This window comes from Helianthus annuus, chromosome 6, assembly GCF_002127325.2.
Source record: "Helianthus annuus cultivar XRQ/B chromosome 6, HanXRQr2.0-SUNRISE, whole genome shotgun sequence".
Lineage (NCBI taxonomy): Eukaryota > Viridiplantae > Streptophyta > Magnoliopsida > Asterales > Asteraceae > Helianthus > Helianthus annuus.
Window position 1 is genome coordinate 41,186,954 of NC_035438.2, and position 18,335 is coordinate 41,205,288.

Below are 18,335 nucleotides of genomic sequence, written 5' to 3' on the forward strand. Positions count from 1 at the left end.
TGACACGAGCTGCCGCCATTCGTTGTCGTATCCGCATAGCTTTTCTGACGGTCACGAGCTGCCAGCATTTGTTGTCGTATCTGAGCAATCTTCTCGGTTGTATCTACTACAAGTTCTGGGCCAGTGATTTGACTGTCGCCAACCTCTGCCCAACAAAGAGGTTATTGGCACTTTCGTCCGTACAATGCCTCAAACGGAGCGGCCTGGATACTGGTGTGGTAGCTGTTGTTATACGAAAACTCCACTAACGGGAGGTGTTTTTCCCAGCCATTACCAAAATCGATCACACATGCCCTAAGCATGTCTTCAAGGGTTTGGATAGTGCGTTCAGATTCCCCATCTGTCTGTAGATGATATGTCCTGCTCATGTCTAATGGAGAACCAAAGGACTTGTGCATAGCTTGCCACAATTCAGATGTAAAACGTGAGTCACGGTCAGAAATGATGGAGGTTGGCACTCCGTACCTTGATACTACTTCCTTTAGGTAGATGTCTGCTAGAGTAGAAAACTTATCTGTTTCCTTGATTGCCAGAAAGTGTGCAGACTTGGTCAGTCGATCCACGATCACCCAAATGGTATCATTTCCGCGTTGGGATCTAGGCAGGCCAGTAACAAAATCCATGGAAATTTTCTCCCATTTCCATTTAGGTACCTCTGGTTGTTGGAGTAGGCCTGATGGTTTCTGATATTCAGTCTTGACTCTCGCACAAGTCAAACATTTACTGACGTAGGTTGCTATGTTGGCCTTCATACCAGGCCACCAGTATGTAGCCTTTAGGTCATGGTACATCTTATCCGAACCAGGATGTACTGAGTAACGAGACTTATGTGCTTCGTCCATCACAAGTTCGCGTAAGTTTCCGTAAAGTGGAACCCAGATGCGCCCTGTCACATAGTAGGCGCCGTCTTCCTTTTGTTCTAGCCACTGCCTCGATCCTCGTAAGGACTCAGCCCTGATGTTTTCCGCTTTCAATGCTTCGACCTGAGCATCTCGTATCTGAGCGGGAAGGCTAGAGTGAATGGTAAGCTGTAACGCACATACACGCTTAGGTATAGTATCCTTTCGACTGAGGGCGTCGGCCACAACATTGGCTTTGCCCGGATGATACTTGATCGCACATTCGTAATCATTCAAGAGCTCGACCCATTGACGTTGTCACATGTTTAACTCCTTTTGCTTGAAGATATGCTCGAGACTCCTGTGATCGGTGCAAATGGTGCACTTGGTACCGTACAGTTAGTGTCTCCATATCTTAAGTGCGAAAACAATTGCTCCCAATTCCAAGTCGTGCGTAGTGTAGTTCCTTTCGTGAACCTTAAGTTGGCGTGATGCGTAGGCAATGACCTTTTCACGTTGCATCAACACGCAACCAAGTCCTTGGATGGAAGCATCGCAGTAAACCACAAAATCATATGTGCCTTCAGGCAATGAGAGGATGGGCGCGCTACAAAGTCTGTCTTTTAAGTGCTGAAATGTGGACTCCTGTGCATCACCCCAACGATAGGTGACACCCTTCTGGGTCACTGAAGTGAGAGGTTGCGCAATCTTTGAGAAATCCTTGATGAATCGTCTGTAATATCCTGCCAAACCCAAGAATTGGCGGATTTCTGTTGGTGTACGGGGTGTAGGCCAGTTCTTGATCGAGTCAACCTTAGATGGATCCGCATGAATTCCATCCTCGTTTACCACGTGGCCTAGAAAATGGACTTCGCAAAGCCAGAAATCACATTTCAAAAATTTTGCATATAACTGCTCCGCTCGAAGGAGTTCCAAAATAAGTCTCAGGTGTCGTTCGTGTTCCTCCTGACTCTTAGAATAGATTAGGATGTCATCGATGAATACAATAACAAACTTATCCAGGTAAGGCTTGCACACTCTGTTCATGAGATCCATGAAAACCGCAGGTGCATTCGTCAATCCGAAAGGCATAACCAGAAACTTATAATGCCCATAACGAGTCCTGAATGTTGTTTTAGAGATATCCTCGTCTCGGACTCTCAGTTGATGGTAACCTAACCTTAGGTCAATCTTGGAATAGAAGCTCGACCCTTGCAACTGGTCAAATAAATCATCAATGCGTGGAAGAGGATAACGATTCTTCACGGTCACCTTGTTGAGTTCGCGGTAGTCAATACACATTCTGAAGATACCGTCTTTCTTCTTCACGAACAATACTAGAGCTCCCCAAGGCGAAGAGCTAGGACGTATGAAACCCTTTTCCAAGAGTTCTTGTAGTTGCGTGGACAGTTCTTCAAGTTCTGATGGAGCTAGAAGATAAGGTGCTCGAGCTATGGGTGCTGCTCCAGGAGCTAGCTCGATTTGAAACTCGACTTAACGATGGGGCGGAAGACCAGGTAATTCCTCAGGAAATACCTCAGGAAAATCACGTACAATAGGTATGTCTTCTATCTTCCTTTCTTCCGAGGATGTATCAGAAACGAGGGCTAGAATACCAGTGTGGCCCTTTCGCAAACACTTCTGGGCCTTAAGGAAAGAGATGATGCCCACAACAGCACCACTCTTGTCGCCACGAATCACGAGAAGTTCTTTACCAGAACGAGGGATGCGGACAATCTTCTCGTTGCAAAGAATTTCCGCTTGCTGATGAGATAACCAATCCATCCCAATAACAATGTTGAAACTACCCAGAACGATAGGAATGAGGTCGATAGAAAAGGTCTGACCAGCTAGGACGAGGTTACAGCCCTTAACTATGTGGGTGGCTTCAAGACTTTTACCGTTTGCTAGTTCTACTGTGTGTTTGGTGTTTAGAAGTGTTGGAATGCGCTTAAGCATTTGGCTAACCGTTAAGGACACATAACTAGTATCGGCACCCGAATCAAATAAAACAGTAACAAAGAAGTCGTCCAGAAGAAACTTACCCATCACAGCGTTGGGATCGTTCCTTGCATCACCCTGACCAATCACGAAGGCACGACCTCGGGCGCCATTGCCATTATTGTTACCCCCGTTGTTGCCTCGATTGTTGCCTCCATTGTTGTTCCCGTTTCCTTGGTTGTTGTTGTCCTGATTCTGGTTCAGCTGAGGACAGTTCCTCTTAAAGTGGCCTTCAGTGCCACACTGAAAGCATCCTTTATTGCCCTGTTGTTGCTGCTGCTGGTGGTTCTGTGGAGCTTGTTGTTGCTGTTGACGATTCTGATTCGCAGGACGTGGGCTCCTGCAATCCTTGGCTTCATGACCCAGCTTGTTACATCTCAGACAGCGACCCTTGTGGCACTGCCCGCTATGATGCTTGTTGCACCGGTTGCACTTGGGGTGGTTCCCTCGGTATCCACCCTGTCCTTAACTACCAGGAGATTGCTGACCAGGACTCTGGTAGTCATCGGTCTTTCACTGCTGGGACTGAGACTGAACTGAAGTAGAACCCTTGCCCGAATTTCCATCCCACTTGCGCTTGTTATCACTGGGAGCATCAGTAGTAGTAGCGCTAATACGCTTGGGCAGCTTGTTCTGCTCAACTGCCTGATCAGTGAGACGATGAGCCAACCGGATAATTTGCTGAATGGTGCCAAGATTAGCTGAGGTCACGTGGCTCTGAATTTCTGGCACTAAACCCTTAAGGTACAGCTCGATACGCTTGATAGGAGGATCCACCATAGTAGGACGCAAGATAGCTAGTTTGTTCGATCTCTTTGTGTATGCCTCGATCTCAGACCCCGTCATCTTCAGATTGAAAAATTCCACCTCTAGCTTGTGGATGTCGTCACGACTACAGTACTCTTCTTTGATCAACTCTTTGAAGTCGTTCCATGGGGTGGCATTAGCAACCGCCAGCCCTAGCAGTTGGACTTGTGCTTTCCACCAGGTTAACGCAGCACCTTCGAGTGTTCCAGTAGAAAATTTCACCCTACGATCTTCAGGGCATTCACACATCTCGAAAACAGACTCAATCTTCTCGAACCAGTGAAGAAGACCTACAGCTCCTTCTGTGCCGCTGAAAGTACTAGGTCGGCAATCCATGAACGTTTTGAACGTACATATGGGAGGCTGAGCATGTTGACCTATGGCGTGAGAATAAAAGACAAGGTTAAGCACAAGAGTTGGTTCGCGAGGGTAGGTTCTAAACGTCCTAAGATGGGTTGATATGGCAGGTTATACCTCCTGCAGGGACAGCTGCGAGTGCCTCGGCCACTCGTTCGTTGATTAGAGTCGTCAGCTGGGCTTGAGTTAGGTCGATACGTCCTCCGCGTCCGTTCATGATCTTCACAACGAAGCAATGTGAGTGAGAAAAGTGTCGCGAAAGTGCGTAAACGCGGGATGACAGAAGAAAGTAAGCACACAAGGTTTAAATAGCAGTTATCACGTTAACTAATGCATGGTGTGAACTATCTAACCGACAATATAAACATAAATCATACCACCCATTGTGTCGAGTCTTGCACGTGGAGTGAAGCGTCGTTGTGGATCGTTGAGCACTGTACAGGTTATAGTTTGGTTTTATCAAAAAGCTTTTCCCTTTTTAAAACCAAGTTCACTATAACCAATGGCTCTGATACCAATCTGTCACACCCCCAAAATCCACCAGCAGAGTATCACCGCTTGGAGGCGTGACATGACCAGGATCGAGCCACCAATCATATTGAACAACATAATTAAGTAAATAAAACCAACCACAATACGACTGGTGACCAAAAGAAAGTAACCAACTTTAAGTTAACAGCGGAAGCATAAAACGTGAAACTAAATCATAAGTTCATAGTTCATAAGTTTAAAGACCAAAACATAAGTTCCATAAGTTCATAAAGTTTAATTGTTAAGCACGGGGCATATCAGTCCGTATCCCACAACGACTTCCTCCTCGTGCAAGATCCATAAGCATCTAACGACCTGTAAGGCATGTAACAACGAGTCAACAACAAAGTTGAGTGAGTTCACGGTCGGTTGTTTAGTTTTAAGTTGTTTCCGAAAACATGGTTTGTCTTTCACTGGCTTACTTGTCTTGGGGGTTACCCCATAGTTGAAAGTATGATTAACCAGTTCCTTCTTTATTACCCAAACCATATCCATAATCAGTGGGGGCTCCCATGTGAACCACTAGACCGTTTCCATATCGACAACTGACGAACAACAGTTGTGCCCTACGTCAATGTCTATCATCATTGACAGTTTGCCATAGTCCATTACTACACGCCCGTCCGAATGGCACGGTGTGAGGTTTGTTAAACCTAATAGTGCTATTAACTAATGACCCACTCGCCATTGGCCTCGGCTATTAAGTCGATATAAAATGAGGGACTTAATGATAGAGTTTTGTCTAGTAAGTTTTAAGGTTGTTGTCCTACCCAAGGAGGACGAACGTACGTATTCTACCCAAGGAGAATACGCAGGATTAATATTGGCATCCTACCTATGGAGGATGGCGGTACATATCCTACCCAAGGAGGATATGCAGGTTCCGTTTTAATTCTTTTAACCCATTCCCAACCACCGGGAATCCCATGCCTTAGAAAGTGTGTGAACTCACCTTGGTTTGCTCGGTTAGATTAGTTACTCTAATAATCAGAAATCAAGCACGTCCTAATAAGGTACAGATATCAATCAGTTTTTCGTGCATGCATTATATGTATCCTACGTACGGTTTATCTACTCATTACTTCTATCACGTACCACACAATTCTAATGTCAATGTATTTTGTTATATTATTTTACCCTAAAATAATATAACTATCTCACAAAATAAACAAGTATCCACAGAAGTGTTCTAACATAAAATATATATTTATCCATTTTACTTGTAAAAGTCAACCTCCGATACTTTGTATTTTGTAACAAAACTCATGGCGAAGTTTATTTTGAAAAACAAAGTTAAAACGTATTTGTGAACACTTGTTAGAAAAATAGTTTCTAAGTGTTGGGATTTTTAGAAAATTTCGCCAGAGTTTCCTTTGTAAATGGAGGTGTCCATGCTTATTAGCATATCATTTTCTTTTCGGAAATCATCCAATCAATCAACAACAAGTTACTAAACAACATTGCACTAGTCAAGTGCCAAAACAATGTACTTTACATAACACGTGAACTTGGTTTTTCATAAAAACGCGTAGTAACTTAGTGGGGTGTTTAGTGGTCTTAGTTACCTCCCGAAGTGTATTTACTTTTGTGAAAATCTATTTCTCGGGATTTCTAGATGTTTACAACTTGTAGGTACTTTTTACAAAAATATTTATTTACCACATCTTCTTGTTCCAAAAATATTTCTACACTTATTTTGTTACTAAAAATAGTGTAGGTTTACTAAAAATCATGATCTTTCAAGAATCACCTTTTCAAACTTGGTTCCTTTAGGAAAATCATTCACAAGTCTTGGATCTACAAGATTACTAGTTCACTTTGTTTGCTATTTTACAAGAAATCATTTTATGTTCAAGTTCATGTCTAAATGTGAAAGTGATCATTTTATGTAAACCCTTAATCACCTCCTAACTTGTTAACTCATGTTTTTAATCATGATTTAACAAGTTCCATGTGATGATCAACATCATATTTCTAGTAATCATCAAGCAAGCATCAACATATACCAAACAACATCATACTAGCAATATTTCATTATGTTTCATCTTTATGTAAAGCTTTATGTTCATGTTTCTTGTTTAAACCTTTTAGTGTTCTTGTGATATTCCTCATACTACATCTTTTAACTACTCAAAATGGAGTGAACAAAGGTTAAACAAGGACTTACAACTAGCTCAAAGCTAGGGAAGAACTTCAAGAGAAAAGATGGTGAAAATGGATGATGAAAGCAAGCAAGAGAACTCCTTGGTGATCCACAAGCTTCAAACTCCAAGGAATCACCTTCTAGCACTTCGATGAAGCTTAAAAATGGTGGTGTGGTGGTGATAAGGTGGTGATGGTGGCGGTTAGAGAGGGAGCCGAGAGGAGAGGTAGGAGTTGAGGGAGATGGAGTGTGATCTTGAGAAGATTATGAAATGATATGCAATCCCTTGAACCATACTTATAAGATCTCATTCTAATATTTTGGCCACTCCATTAAGCAAGATCACAAATAAAATCTAGAGGAAATCTAGTGGGATATGTTGGTGATTTGGGTGGGTCCCTTATGACCGAAAATGGGTATGTGGGGTTAATTGTAACATTTGATGGTTAGTTGGTAATTATTAGTCAAATTCTAAGTATATGGTTACATAAGTTAGTTACTAGAGAATTTAGTGGGTGTTATGGTGTACGGGGATTATAACTAGCCAAGAAATAATTAAACAATGTTTCTTGCAATATTTTGGTGTCCCGGGTAATGTCCGGTTGTTCGGTTAGATACTGTTTCGTTAAAGTGTCATGTTATTCCATAGAGTGTCTTTTATATATCTTTTTGTAACACTTTTAATTTCCAACACTCAGGAAAACATACAAGACCATTTAGTAAATTTTCTGTACATGGCTAGTATGTTCACATGTAAGTATGATGCAGTAATCATAAAGCAGTTAAGTAATTCAGCACAGTCATCAAGCACTTTAATTAACATTAATTAATCGTATGGATAGATGTAATTATGAGGGTTGTCACACAACCACACTCCTATTAAAAACTTGGAGGGCCACGCGTATGCGAGAAGACTTTCTTTGGAGGATAAAAGACTGATTGAGCAGCTGGCAGAGCAATATATTCCAAACCGTAGCATCTGGCATACGTTGACGAAAAAGAACCCGGATAAAAAGTTTATTCCAAAGCGCGGAGCTTAGCCCAAAGCGTTGTGGTTTGCCCTTTTTTGTAAATTATAAAATTGTTTTTAAAAATAAACATTGTTTTTAAAAATAAAATTGTTTTTAAAAGTATTTTTTTAATTTGTTTTAAAATTGTTTTTAAAAATTGTTTTTAAATTTGTTATTAAATTGGTTTTAAATTTGTATTTTATAACACACATATATGGATATGGATATGGATTTCGACATAGATATGGGTTTAGAGTTGGAGCAGGACCAGGAGTAGGTCGCAGTTGATCCACTAGACGGTCACACGTATCTGACGTTCCCGTTGGCGTCAGATAGGCATGAGAGGTGTGTGAAGTTGCGCACCATGGAGATAGGGGGACATGTGGGGATTGATTGAGAGCTTTTAGAGACCGTTGACGAGGCCGCGAGGGCGAGGGAGATAGAGGACTCATATCGTGAGATTACGGCCCAGTTTCTATCATCTTTTTGTATAGGCGCCACATCCGGACGATTATGTGGAGGGCCCGAACCATGTCGTGCATGAGATTACTTTCCGTCTGGCCGACCAGGAGTTTGGGATGAGTCTGCGGGACTTTACCGTCCATTCAGGTTTGTACACACAGGCCGAGCTTGATATAGATATTTACACGCAGGGGGTTAGAGCCTTAGACAGGCAGACCCTTATTAGTTTTTGGATGGCTATTGCAAGGGTTCCCTTCGGGAAATCCTCATAAAAGACCACCGCCATCAGAGACCCCTTGTACCGATACCTTCACCGCATCATTGGGTTATCGATCGTGCCCCGGTTTCACATCCAGGACAAGGTCAACATGGGTTACCTTTTCTTTCTGTACTGCCTGTTGCGGCCCCAGCCGTGCGCGCTCGCTGTGTACCTGGCGGAGTACTTTGTTGCCGCTTATCATAGGCAGCAACGCGGTGGGCTCCACGGCGGGTCCTACGTTACCACTATCGCGCGTTTCTTAGGGATCATGCCCGAGAGTGACCAGCTGCTGTCCCCGGCCATTCCGTCAACTACTTTAGGCCGAGCGTCAGTATCGAGCATGCGTTTGACGCACATGTTTGACAGGATTGGTCTGTGGTTTCGGAAGCACGATTATCTGCTTTTTGATCCCGAGGTGTTGCCAGAGGTAATCCCAGTTGTTATTGAGCTTAGGGACGGAGTACTAGCGCCTCCAACTGTTCAGGCTGTGGCTCGGCAGGCTCAGCTTGAGGCTCTGGGTCTAGCTCAGCCTGAGGATCAGGCTAAGCCTCCGCCTCCGGCTGATCACGTCGTTGACGACGAGATCCCACCACCGCCGTAGTACCCACAGCTCGTCTATGCAGACCTGTCTCCTGCTGCGCAGGCGGTGGCTCGGGACTTCGATCGGCGCCTCCGACGTTCTTAGCAATACCAGATGTGGATCATAGAGACGCTCATGGAGCTCCGGGCTCACGCGAGATTGCCGCCCTATTCACTGCCAACGTCCCCACCGCCAGAGGATAGTAGATTTAGTTTTTTTTATATTAGAGATTCAGTTGTACTTTTGCATTAGACATTCAGTTGTACTTTTGTTTTGTATGTACAAACTGATTTTATATATATTTATGCAGTTGATCTTTTATTTACACGATGTTTGCTTGGATTGTTTTTGTTTATTTCATACATCTGTTTCGCAACTTATTGTACGGTGTTTTAATTAAACATGTCCATATAATTTAACAAAATAAAATCGGTTAACATTTATAAAAACAATGGCATAATGAAACGTATCTTATAAACGACTGTTATAAATCAACTATAACTGTTACACTCATGTTAACGACCGTTATAATAAACTTTAAATTATATATGTTTAAAAAAAACACAAATCTACAACTTTTCAACAAAAAAACACAACCAAATACAACCAAAACCCCACTATTTCCACCAAAACCCCATTTTTTTCCACCCAAAAACAAACACAACCTAAGCGCGGCACTTTGGCCAAAGCGCAACGCTTAGGTACAAGGTCAACAGGCAAGGTCTGACAGGCAAGGTCTGACAGGTTCAGACCTCGTCTGTTGACTTTACATCTAATGATGCCCTTTGGCCAAAGCGCAATGCTTCGGTGTGTGTGTGTGTAAAAAGACAAGAGACGTGTGTGAATAGCCAAAGCCTTATTTTATTTTATAACACACTCATCTTTTTATGATTGTTCTTTTGACCTTTTTAGCCAATGTTTTTAAACCCGGACCGGGCCGGCCGGTCAGACCGGTCCGGTCGGGACCCGGAGACAAGAGCGGGCCGGTTCGCTTGTTTGAGCCATTTCAACATTGGGCCGGTGGTCGGCACGGCAGCCAGGCGGTCGGGCCGGCGGGTCATAGCCGTTTCAACGATCGGACTGGAGTTCGTGAAGAGAAATCAAGCCTTCACTTTGCCGGATTTGCCTCGAAATCGACAAACTTTGCCGGATCTGAACCAAATCGGAGTCTCGTTGCAGATCTGGATTAGAGAATGAGTTATGAGAAAGGAGGAGTAATTTTCAATGTTTTGCTGGTTGATTTGCACCTTGTCGCTCAGATCTCCAGTAGTTAGTGTACGAATATTATTGCTTGTTTAATAAAAGGTAATTTTAAAATTTGTTTCTATGAGTTTTGAGGAGAAGTAATGGAATGCAATAATAAGATTTTGCACAGTGATCATGATGTTTCAATATTTACTTTTTACAAAATTAGTTTTACTTTTAATTAATTAATCTAAACGTGCAGGTCTTTTTTTCTTATTATTTTAATGTTTTTATTTTTCACTTAAGTGTTGTTTTATTATTATGTTATGCTCTAAAACATTTCTTTATTTTATATATACATATAAAATTTTATATATATAAAATTTTATATTGTATATAACGATAAGCGGTTCCTAATCCGGTTGAATCGGTCCGACCGGTTCGACCAATGAACCAGTTAGTCATACGGTTAACTGTCCGGTCCGGTTATGAAAACATTGTTTTTAGCAAGTGTTTTTAATTGTAATTGGAGACTCACTTTACCAATCTATTTGAATATGTATAGATTTTGACCATGATATCACAAGTAACTATTGTGTTATTTCATTTTATGAAGTAGTTAGCAATAAGACACGTGCGCGTTGTTGCCCGTGTGCATTGTAAACGTCGAATGGATTAGTCAAAGCATTATGTAATGCGTCACCCATGTAAAAACATGTGTCTTGACATATCATATGAGATAACTCAATGTAACCTATATAAACATTACGGTTGGATCAAAAAGTCATGGAAATTGAATTTATGTCGCATAAAAAATGGAATCAAACCCGGGTTGATTCGTTTAATGGGTTCGACCGAACCACTACACCACCCTTACCTTTGCAAAAAGATTTAGCGGCGTCAAAACTTGCATTAGTTCTTACATCAAAACGTAGACTAACTGAAAATGTCGTTTTCGAGAAAAATTATGTCGAAACATTAATTTCATACCGTTTACGTCAAAACGTAGACTAACTTAAATCGTACATAAAAATAAGTATTGAAACGTATTATAATTTACCTGAACCATTTCCAAAAACTTTAAGTTTCGTACATCACGTGTGGAAATAGCGGTTTATCTACGTCAACACGTAGACCAGCTTAAATCGTATATAAAAATAAGCATTAAAATATATTATATTTTATCAGATGTTATAAAAATAAGCACGTGAGAAAATCGTTTCAAAATGTAGACCAGCTTAAACCGTACATAAAACGTATTATATCTGACCCTGCCTATTTATGAAAACCTTAGGTTTCGTACATAAAAATACGTATGTGTGGAAATAGCCTTTATTTATTTACATCGACACGTAGATCATATTAGATCGTATATGAAAATAAGGATGAAACGTATTATATTTAACCTGAATCATTTCCGAAAACTCTAGGTCGAAACGTGAATTGAACCGACACATCCTTAAAAATTACATGAGGAAATCGTTTTTTTTTATGTAAAAGAGTGAAAATACAGGGGTGAACTTAAAACGTTAGAAAATAAAGGCACATGTTTTACTTGACCCTACTCATTTCCGAAACATTAGGTTGAAACATGAATTTGTATTGACACATGTATAAAAAATAAACACATAAGGAAATCATTTTTTTCAAGTAAAATAATGAAAATACAAGGTGAATTTGAAATGTTAGAAACTTAAGAGGGGTGAAAGTGACATTTCATAAAATTTTAGAAATATAGGGGTGAAAGCGTGCAATCTCAAAGTATAAGGGTGTTTTGGTTTATGGCAAATATGTAGAGGGTAAAATTGTGAAAATGCAAAATAGGAAGTGGTTTTGCCATTTTCTGAAAGTTGGGGTATCGGTGGCTTCGCCACCGACTTTGTCTTTTAAGATAGTTAGAAAATGCAAAATAGGAAGTGGTTTTGTCATTTTCTGAAAGTTGGGGTGTCGGTGGCATAAAAGCCACCGACTTTGTCTTTTAAGATAGTTATAATATATTTGTTTTCAGTATTCTCAATGAATTCCTTATCCAAATCTATATATTTACACTAAAATCAACCGTTTTTTCCCTTTCCTTTTCAATTGAATAATATTTTTATAACTTTATTATTACCTTTTCTCTCTCCTTCACTCACACCATTTCTAAAAATATTAAAAAATTATAAGGTTTTCTATCTCCATATTTTTCCCAAATATTTACGGATAAACAGTAACTTTCTCATATATTTTCTCTCTACTCCACTCAAAAACACTAATAACCAGTCCTTATAATATAACTAAACCCACTCGCATATTTTTTAGGGTGCTCTAAGATACTTATATAATGCTTCGCATTTTGTACTTTCCTTATTTAGAAAGTTGTATTTGTATTTCTATTTTTAGAAACATTGTAATTCGTATTTTGTTTCAATCTCGAGACTTTGATCATAATGGGAATCTACTTTAATATTCATACATGTTACCTTGTATATTTGTATTATATACGCAATCAATCTATAAATACGTGTTTATACGCAAAATCGAGACTTAAATACACTTTAGATACCTAAAAACATGTTAAAATATAATAAAACGGCATAAAATAATATAGTTACAAAGTGCAGATACTAAAAGTGAGCAAAACCAAAAGTTTTTCCACCTCATTTCTCCTCCAATCACCTTCCACCCTTATTTAGTCAAATTATATTCCACCTCTTTTCACCTCATTTCTCTTCCAATCACCTTCCACCCTTCTTTAGCCAATCATATTTCACAATTTTCCACATCTTTTCTCCTCTGATCACCCTCCACCTTCATTAACTCCCAAACCCTAATCCCCCCTTATAAATACAAGGCTCCACTACCTTCTAAACATTTTCCACACACTTAATCTTCTCTCAAGTTCTCAAATCCTCTCAAATATCTCAAAGCAAAACAAAAACATTCAAGTGTTCTAAGTGAGTTTTTACTTACTTTTCTTCACATTTCTTCTTCTTTCAAACTACTTGGATAACCTCTAGGAAGATTTCACAAGTTTGTCATGGCAAACTAAGGTAGAACCTCACCACATTTGAGGTCCAAAATAGTATAAAAGTTCTGCTTTGATGTATCTTTTTATTTCATGTATATTTTACTTGAACTTAGTGGAATCTTGCACCCACCATGCTCCCAGCTAAGCTTATAGTTGTGGGTTTGTGTTGTGGTCGATTTCCACCAAGAAATAAGGCTCAAATCTCTTTAAAATTCTGCCCAAAATGTTCTAAGTGTTGAAACCATTCAAGCTTCCAACCTTTAATGTTGGAAGACTTGTGTATGAGTAATGTGTGAACTATGGAAGCCTTAGCTCTCCAAACTTGTTTCACTACCTCACGTATATGTTTTGGTATAAAAACAACTTCCATAAAGTGATAAGACTACATCACATCCTCGAACATTTTCCATGCTCGAGATGTACGTATCTAGTTTGCTCACTTGGTTGTTTTAGTTGTATAGTTAAAAAATTAGTCTTACAATCATGACCAACGGAACTCATCAACTAAGTTGATGAGTTTGTGCTTTCGTGAATCATACAATAAGGTTTAATGGATGGAAATCATCCTACCTCTATGCTTGACTTACATGATAATACATGATGGAGGAAATTCTAACTTATAATATATAGAAACGGGATCAGGAGAAAACGGCAAAAAGTATGAGAACGGTGAGAACGCATCCTGGCCGAACACGTGGCGTGGGGCTTGATCAGGGACCGAGGGCTTTCTTTGTCTTTTTAGTATTCTTCTCCTTTCACGGTTTTCGCGTTTGAGATGCTTCTTTATTTTTTGCGTGCAAGATAATTTTGGCGTTTCGTAGATTTATTAATTATTCGACGTTTATTGTTTTTTTCTCAGATTTCTTCTCTTTGAGTTAATTCTTTTTGTGTCACATAGTTAATATTTTGGCGTTATGGCTTTTTCCATGTTTTTTTTTGGCATTTTGTATCTTTTTGTTAATAATTCATTACCATAGATTAATATTTCAAAAAATTACAATAAGTCGAAAATCAAAATAATCTAATAGTCTTCCGTAGGTGGGATTACATCGGAGATGTACCCATCGCTTTGTTCTTCACTTTCTTCAGATTCTTCATCATAAAATTTCATTTTTGCGTATAACGCCATTAGCTCGTCTCTTCTTTGCTGCAGTCTATTCAAGAATATTACTGCATCCTTGGATTTGGATCGTTTGAAGGTGTTAAATCACAGAGTTGTTCAATGATAGATAGCAATCTTGTCTTCAACATTTCTTCCATTGGTCTTGAATATTGCACCCCGTTTTTATAAGTTACTTCAAGTGTTCCTTCTTCCTCATGCAATACCCAACTCCTAAGTTTTGGTATTTGTGTATCTTCAATATCATCATCATCATCATCATCTTCATTATCTTCTGCTGGAAACTTTCTCTCCAGTCTTCTTATTACAGTTCTTGTTCTTTCAAAATCGTTGTCTCTTGGAACCCCAAGGGCCAGGATATCCTTTTGAACATTTTCATTCATTCCCATCATGGCTTTTATTGTTCTTACCTTAACCCTTCTCCTGTCAGCGAACTTTATGATGAATCTTTTTTCTTTCCTTTCAAACCTCCATGCAATAACCTTAGCCATTTTTTAATTTTTTTTGGCGTTTTGGAGAATATGTGGCGTTTTAGTTTTTTTTTGGCGTCTTTGAACTTGGGTTCTGATGGTCTTCTTTTATATTGACTTTTTTTCCCGCGTATGTCAGGTAATTATGGCGTTTTGAGAAAGATAAATAAATTTAATATAATAAATGTTAGTAATTATGTTTTCCGTCGTTTCATTTTACTGTTTTTTGCAGTTTACCGTGTTTTGGTTTAAGACTCAATTGTTTTAATGGTGTAACACGTCAAATCTTTTGACGGCTGTAATTCTGGCGTTTTGTTTTCCAATGGCGGTTAAATAACTATTGGACTTCTTTTGTTTTATATTCTTTTGCACATTTTTTCACTCTTTTTTTTATAATATTAGTTGTTCAAATTAATTTTATTATAGTTTGGTAGTTTATGGGGGGCTTTTGTATGGCATTATGGCGTTTTACACGTATTTGCTAATTTTGGCGTTTTATTATATTTTTCGTTATAGCATTAATATTATTTTGTTGTTTATTAACTGACATTACAAAACAAACAATAGACAAAGAAAATTAAAAAAAAAAGTAAAAAAAAAAGTAGAAGCAATTATTATTTTAAATCTTCAGTGTCATCAGTCTCTTTTTTCTTTTGAAACTACAAGAAATGTGACAAATAAATGGCGTTTTGGGTTTGGCATTGTTTATTTTCTTTGTTCATGTGTTGAATTGTCTTTGTTGATGTTTGAGTCATAGAGCGACCCCCTGTGAGTGGATGCTATCTGCCACTGGTATAGGTCTCTTCTTATCATCCAAACCTTCTTCAGGAACAAAGATGACAGTATGACATATGGGTGTCATCAGTCTCTCTTTTTTCAATTTTGTCCATCTCATGCAGCAAAATCTTTTCTTCACTCGCGTAAAAAATCATTAAATGAAGCTTCATGCAGAACTTTACTGAGGATCAAAGAAAAAGATGTTTGTTGTCATTGTATTTTTTGGCGTTTTACAATGAGTTGTAAATTTTTTTAGTAACCATTGTGTGTTTTTTTGGTGTGATAAACGGAAGGTGGTGAGGCGTTTCTATTTATAGAATTTTTTTGGCACGTAGGTTAGGCGGGATGTTATTTTTATAACACAAAATGTAAATAACATTTATTCGGATGTAAAGTTTGGCGTTATATATAATGGCGTTTCATATTTTATGGCGTTTTTGTAGCCAGAGAGCTTAAATAAAAACACAGAAAAAGCACCCGGTGATAAAATTGGCGTTTTGTATTTATTTGGCGTTTTATTTTCAATGGCGTTTTATGTGAGGAATAGTTTTTTTTACTTTTTAACCCTTAATGACGCGCGTCCACGTAATAAAATTGTTGTTATTTACTAAAATGCCACTGCGCCAATCTAGTCCATAGATTGTTTTGATCGGACGATCCATAAACGTTCTCTCCGTTCTCACACTTTTGAGCGTTTTCTCTAAATCCTGACCCATAATATATAATATATACTTATTAACCGAATTCTTGATACTAATCGGATTATGGTTAGATGTCAAGGACTTAGGTTAGAATATCTTCGTTTCTAGACTCCTCGTTTGTGATTCTAATGGGCAACTTAGGATCCATGAAAACATAGTGTCCAAACGAGTAACCAGACAAGATATATTTTCGTTGCACATATACTTTTTATATTAATTCCGAATCCAAACTCTCCATGAACTTCGTATACTCATACGTCTCCGTTTCCCCAATGTAGGGTAACTTCGGTGCTCCACCCTCAACGACTCGTCAACTCACGTTTACTTTGGAAGCTTAGCAAACCGTGAGTGTAAATGACCCCCCTTTTTATTTTTCGACACTTTTGGGTGCAATACTTAAGACCTATTAAACTCACACAATCACATGCAAACACGCTTGACATAAACAAACAATCCATGATACATGCTTAATACGTGATGCTTAGAAATTCATACATGCTAGAATCCTTACTTGCACTATACTTTTTCACTAACTTCGTACAAGCCTCCCTTAACATGTATAGCGCTATAGGAGTAACACACCGCCCGTATTCTTGAGGTCATGTTAAGTCATACAAAATCGGTCTCGTCGTTGTGACGACATGATTACGATAGTGGGAATCTTTGGGTTAACAATTATGTGATGCATGCTAGTATTGTTATGATATGTCTTTGTTTACGATTATGCCATGTGGATTCGTTTAAACCGTTTTATACTTATGCTAGTAATTCAAACTTGTATGCTTGCCAATACTTTATGTGTTGACATGTACTTTAATATGTATTGTAGAACTTGATGATTATATGTTGAAAGAAATCTAGTAGGACGACTAGAAACGCACTTTAAATTTTGTTTATGTATTGTACTTTGTTTCCTTATTACACGATGTTGTACTTTGCTTCCAAACGTTGTATTTGCGATTTAGAAATGAAATGAAATTTTTCTTATTAAATACTTGTCAAAAATAGACGTTATGAAGTCTCTTGCAATCTCGTTTTCGTATTCACTACGATGTTTCTGTCATCGATTGAGATGTGACAAGTTAGAATATATGGTAGCATTTATTTCAAAAACGTTAACATTAAAAATGTATAACCACATATACATATTAACTTAAAAGTAAATATCATGTTGAGAAACATTAAAAATGCATAAACACACACACACACACATATATATATATATAGGGTAAATTACTTTTTGAGTCCCTGTGTTTTAGCGGTTTTAACCACTTGAGTCCAAAATCAAAAAGTTTAACGCCCTGAGTCCCTATAACCATTTTTCTTAAAGGTTTATGCATTAAATACTTGTTTCTTGTACTCATGTGCATATAAGACTTGTACTTTGTGTGTAAATGACTAAATTACCCTCATAGTTAACAGACTTGATGGATGGTGTTAGAAATTTGGACTCAAATGGTTAAGAAAAGTGGCTATAGGGACTTAGGGCGTTAAATTTTTTGATTTTGGACTAAAGTAGTTAAAACCACTAAAATACAGGGACTCAAAAAGTAATTTACCCATATATATATTAACTCAATGAAAAAGAAAGATGTGTATTCTCTTTCACTCTTTTTTTTAATTTACTTACGTTTTACTTCCTCTCTATGATTCAGATTTATATGAAATAAAAGTATAATAATGTGCATATGTGCAGGTACGATATATGCATTTAGACAAAATGATATCACTACAATGTTTTTTTTTAAATAAATCTCATGCATATTAAAATCCACATATGCTATGATAAGTGGGTAACTTTACATAATAGTGGCTAGGTTTTTCGATTGTTTTAATAATGTCATTAAAAAATTATTTCTCGAGGATGAGTCAGATAATAATACCCGAAACATCCAAGACATGTATTTGAGTATGGGATTGAAAACATATATTTCGTGGCAGATGCTATCCGACCCGATAACCCGGAAGCATATACCAGTTTAGCGAAACTATATACCCGATTTTTTAAAATTTTCTTTTCTATTAGCCCTTATCTAGTAATGTATTTCTTTCAGGATATGTTATATGTATAACGTGATACTAT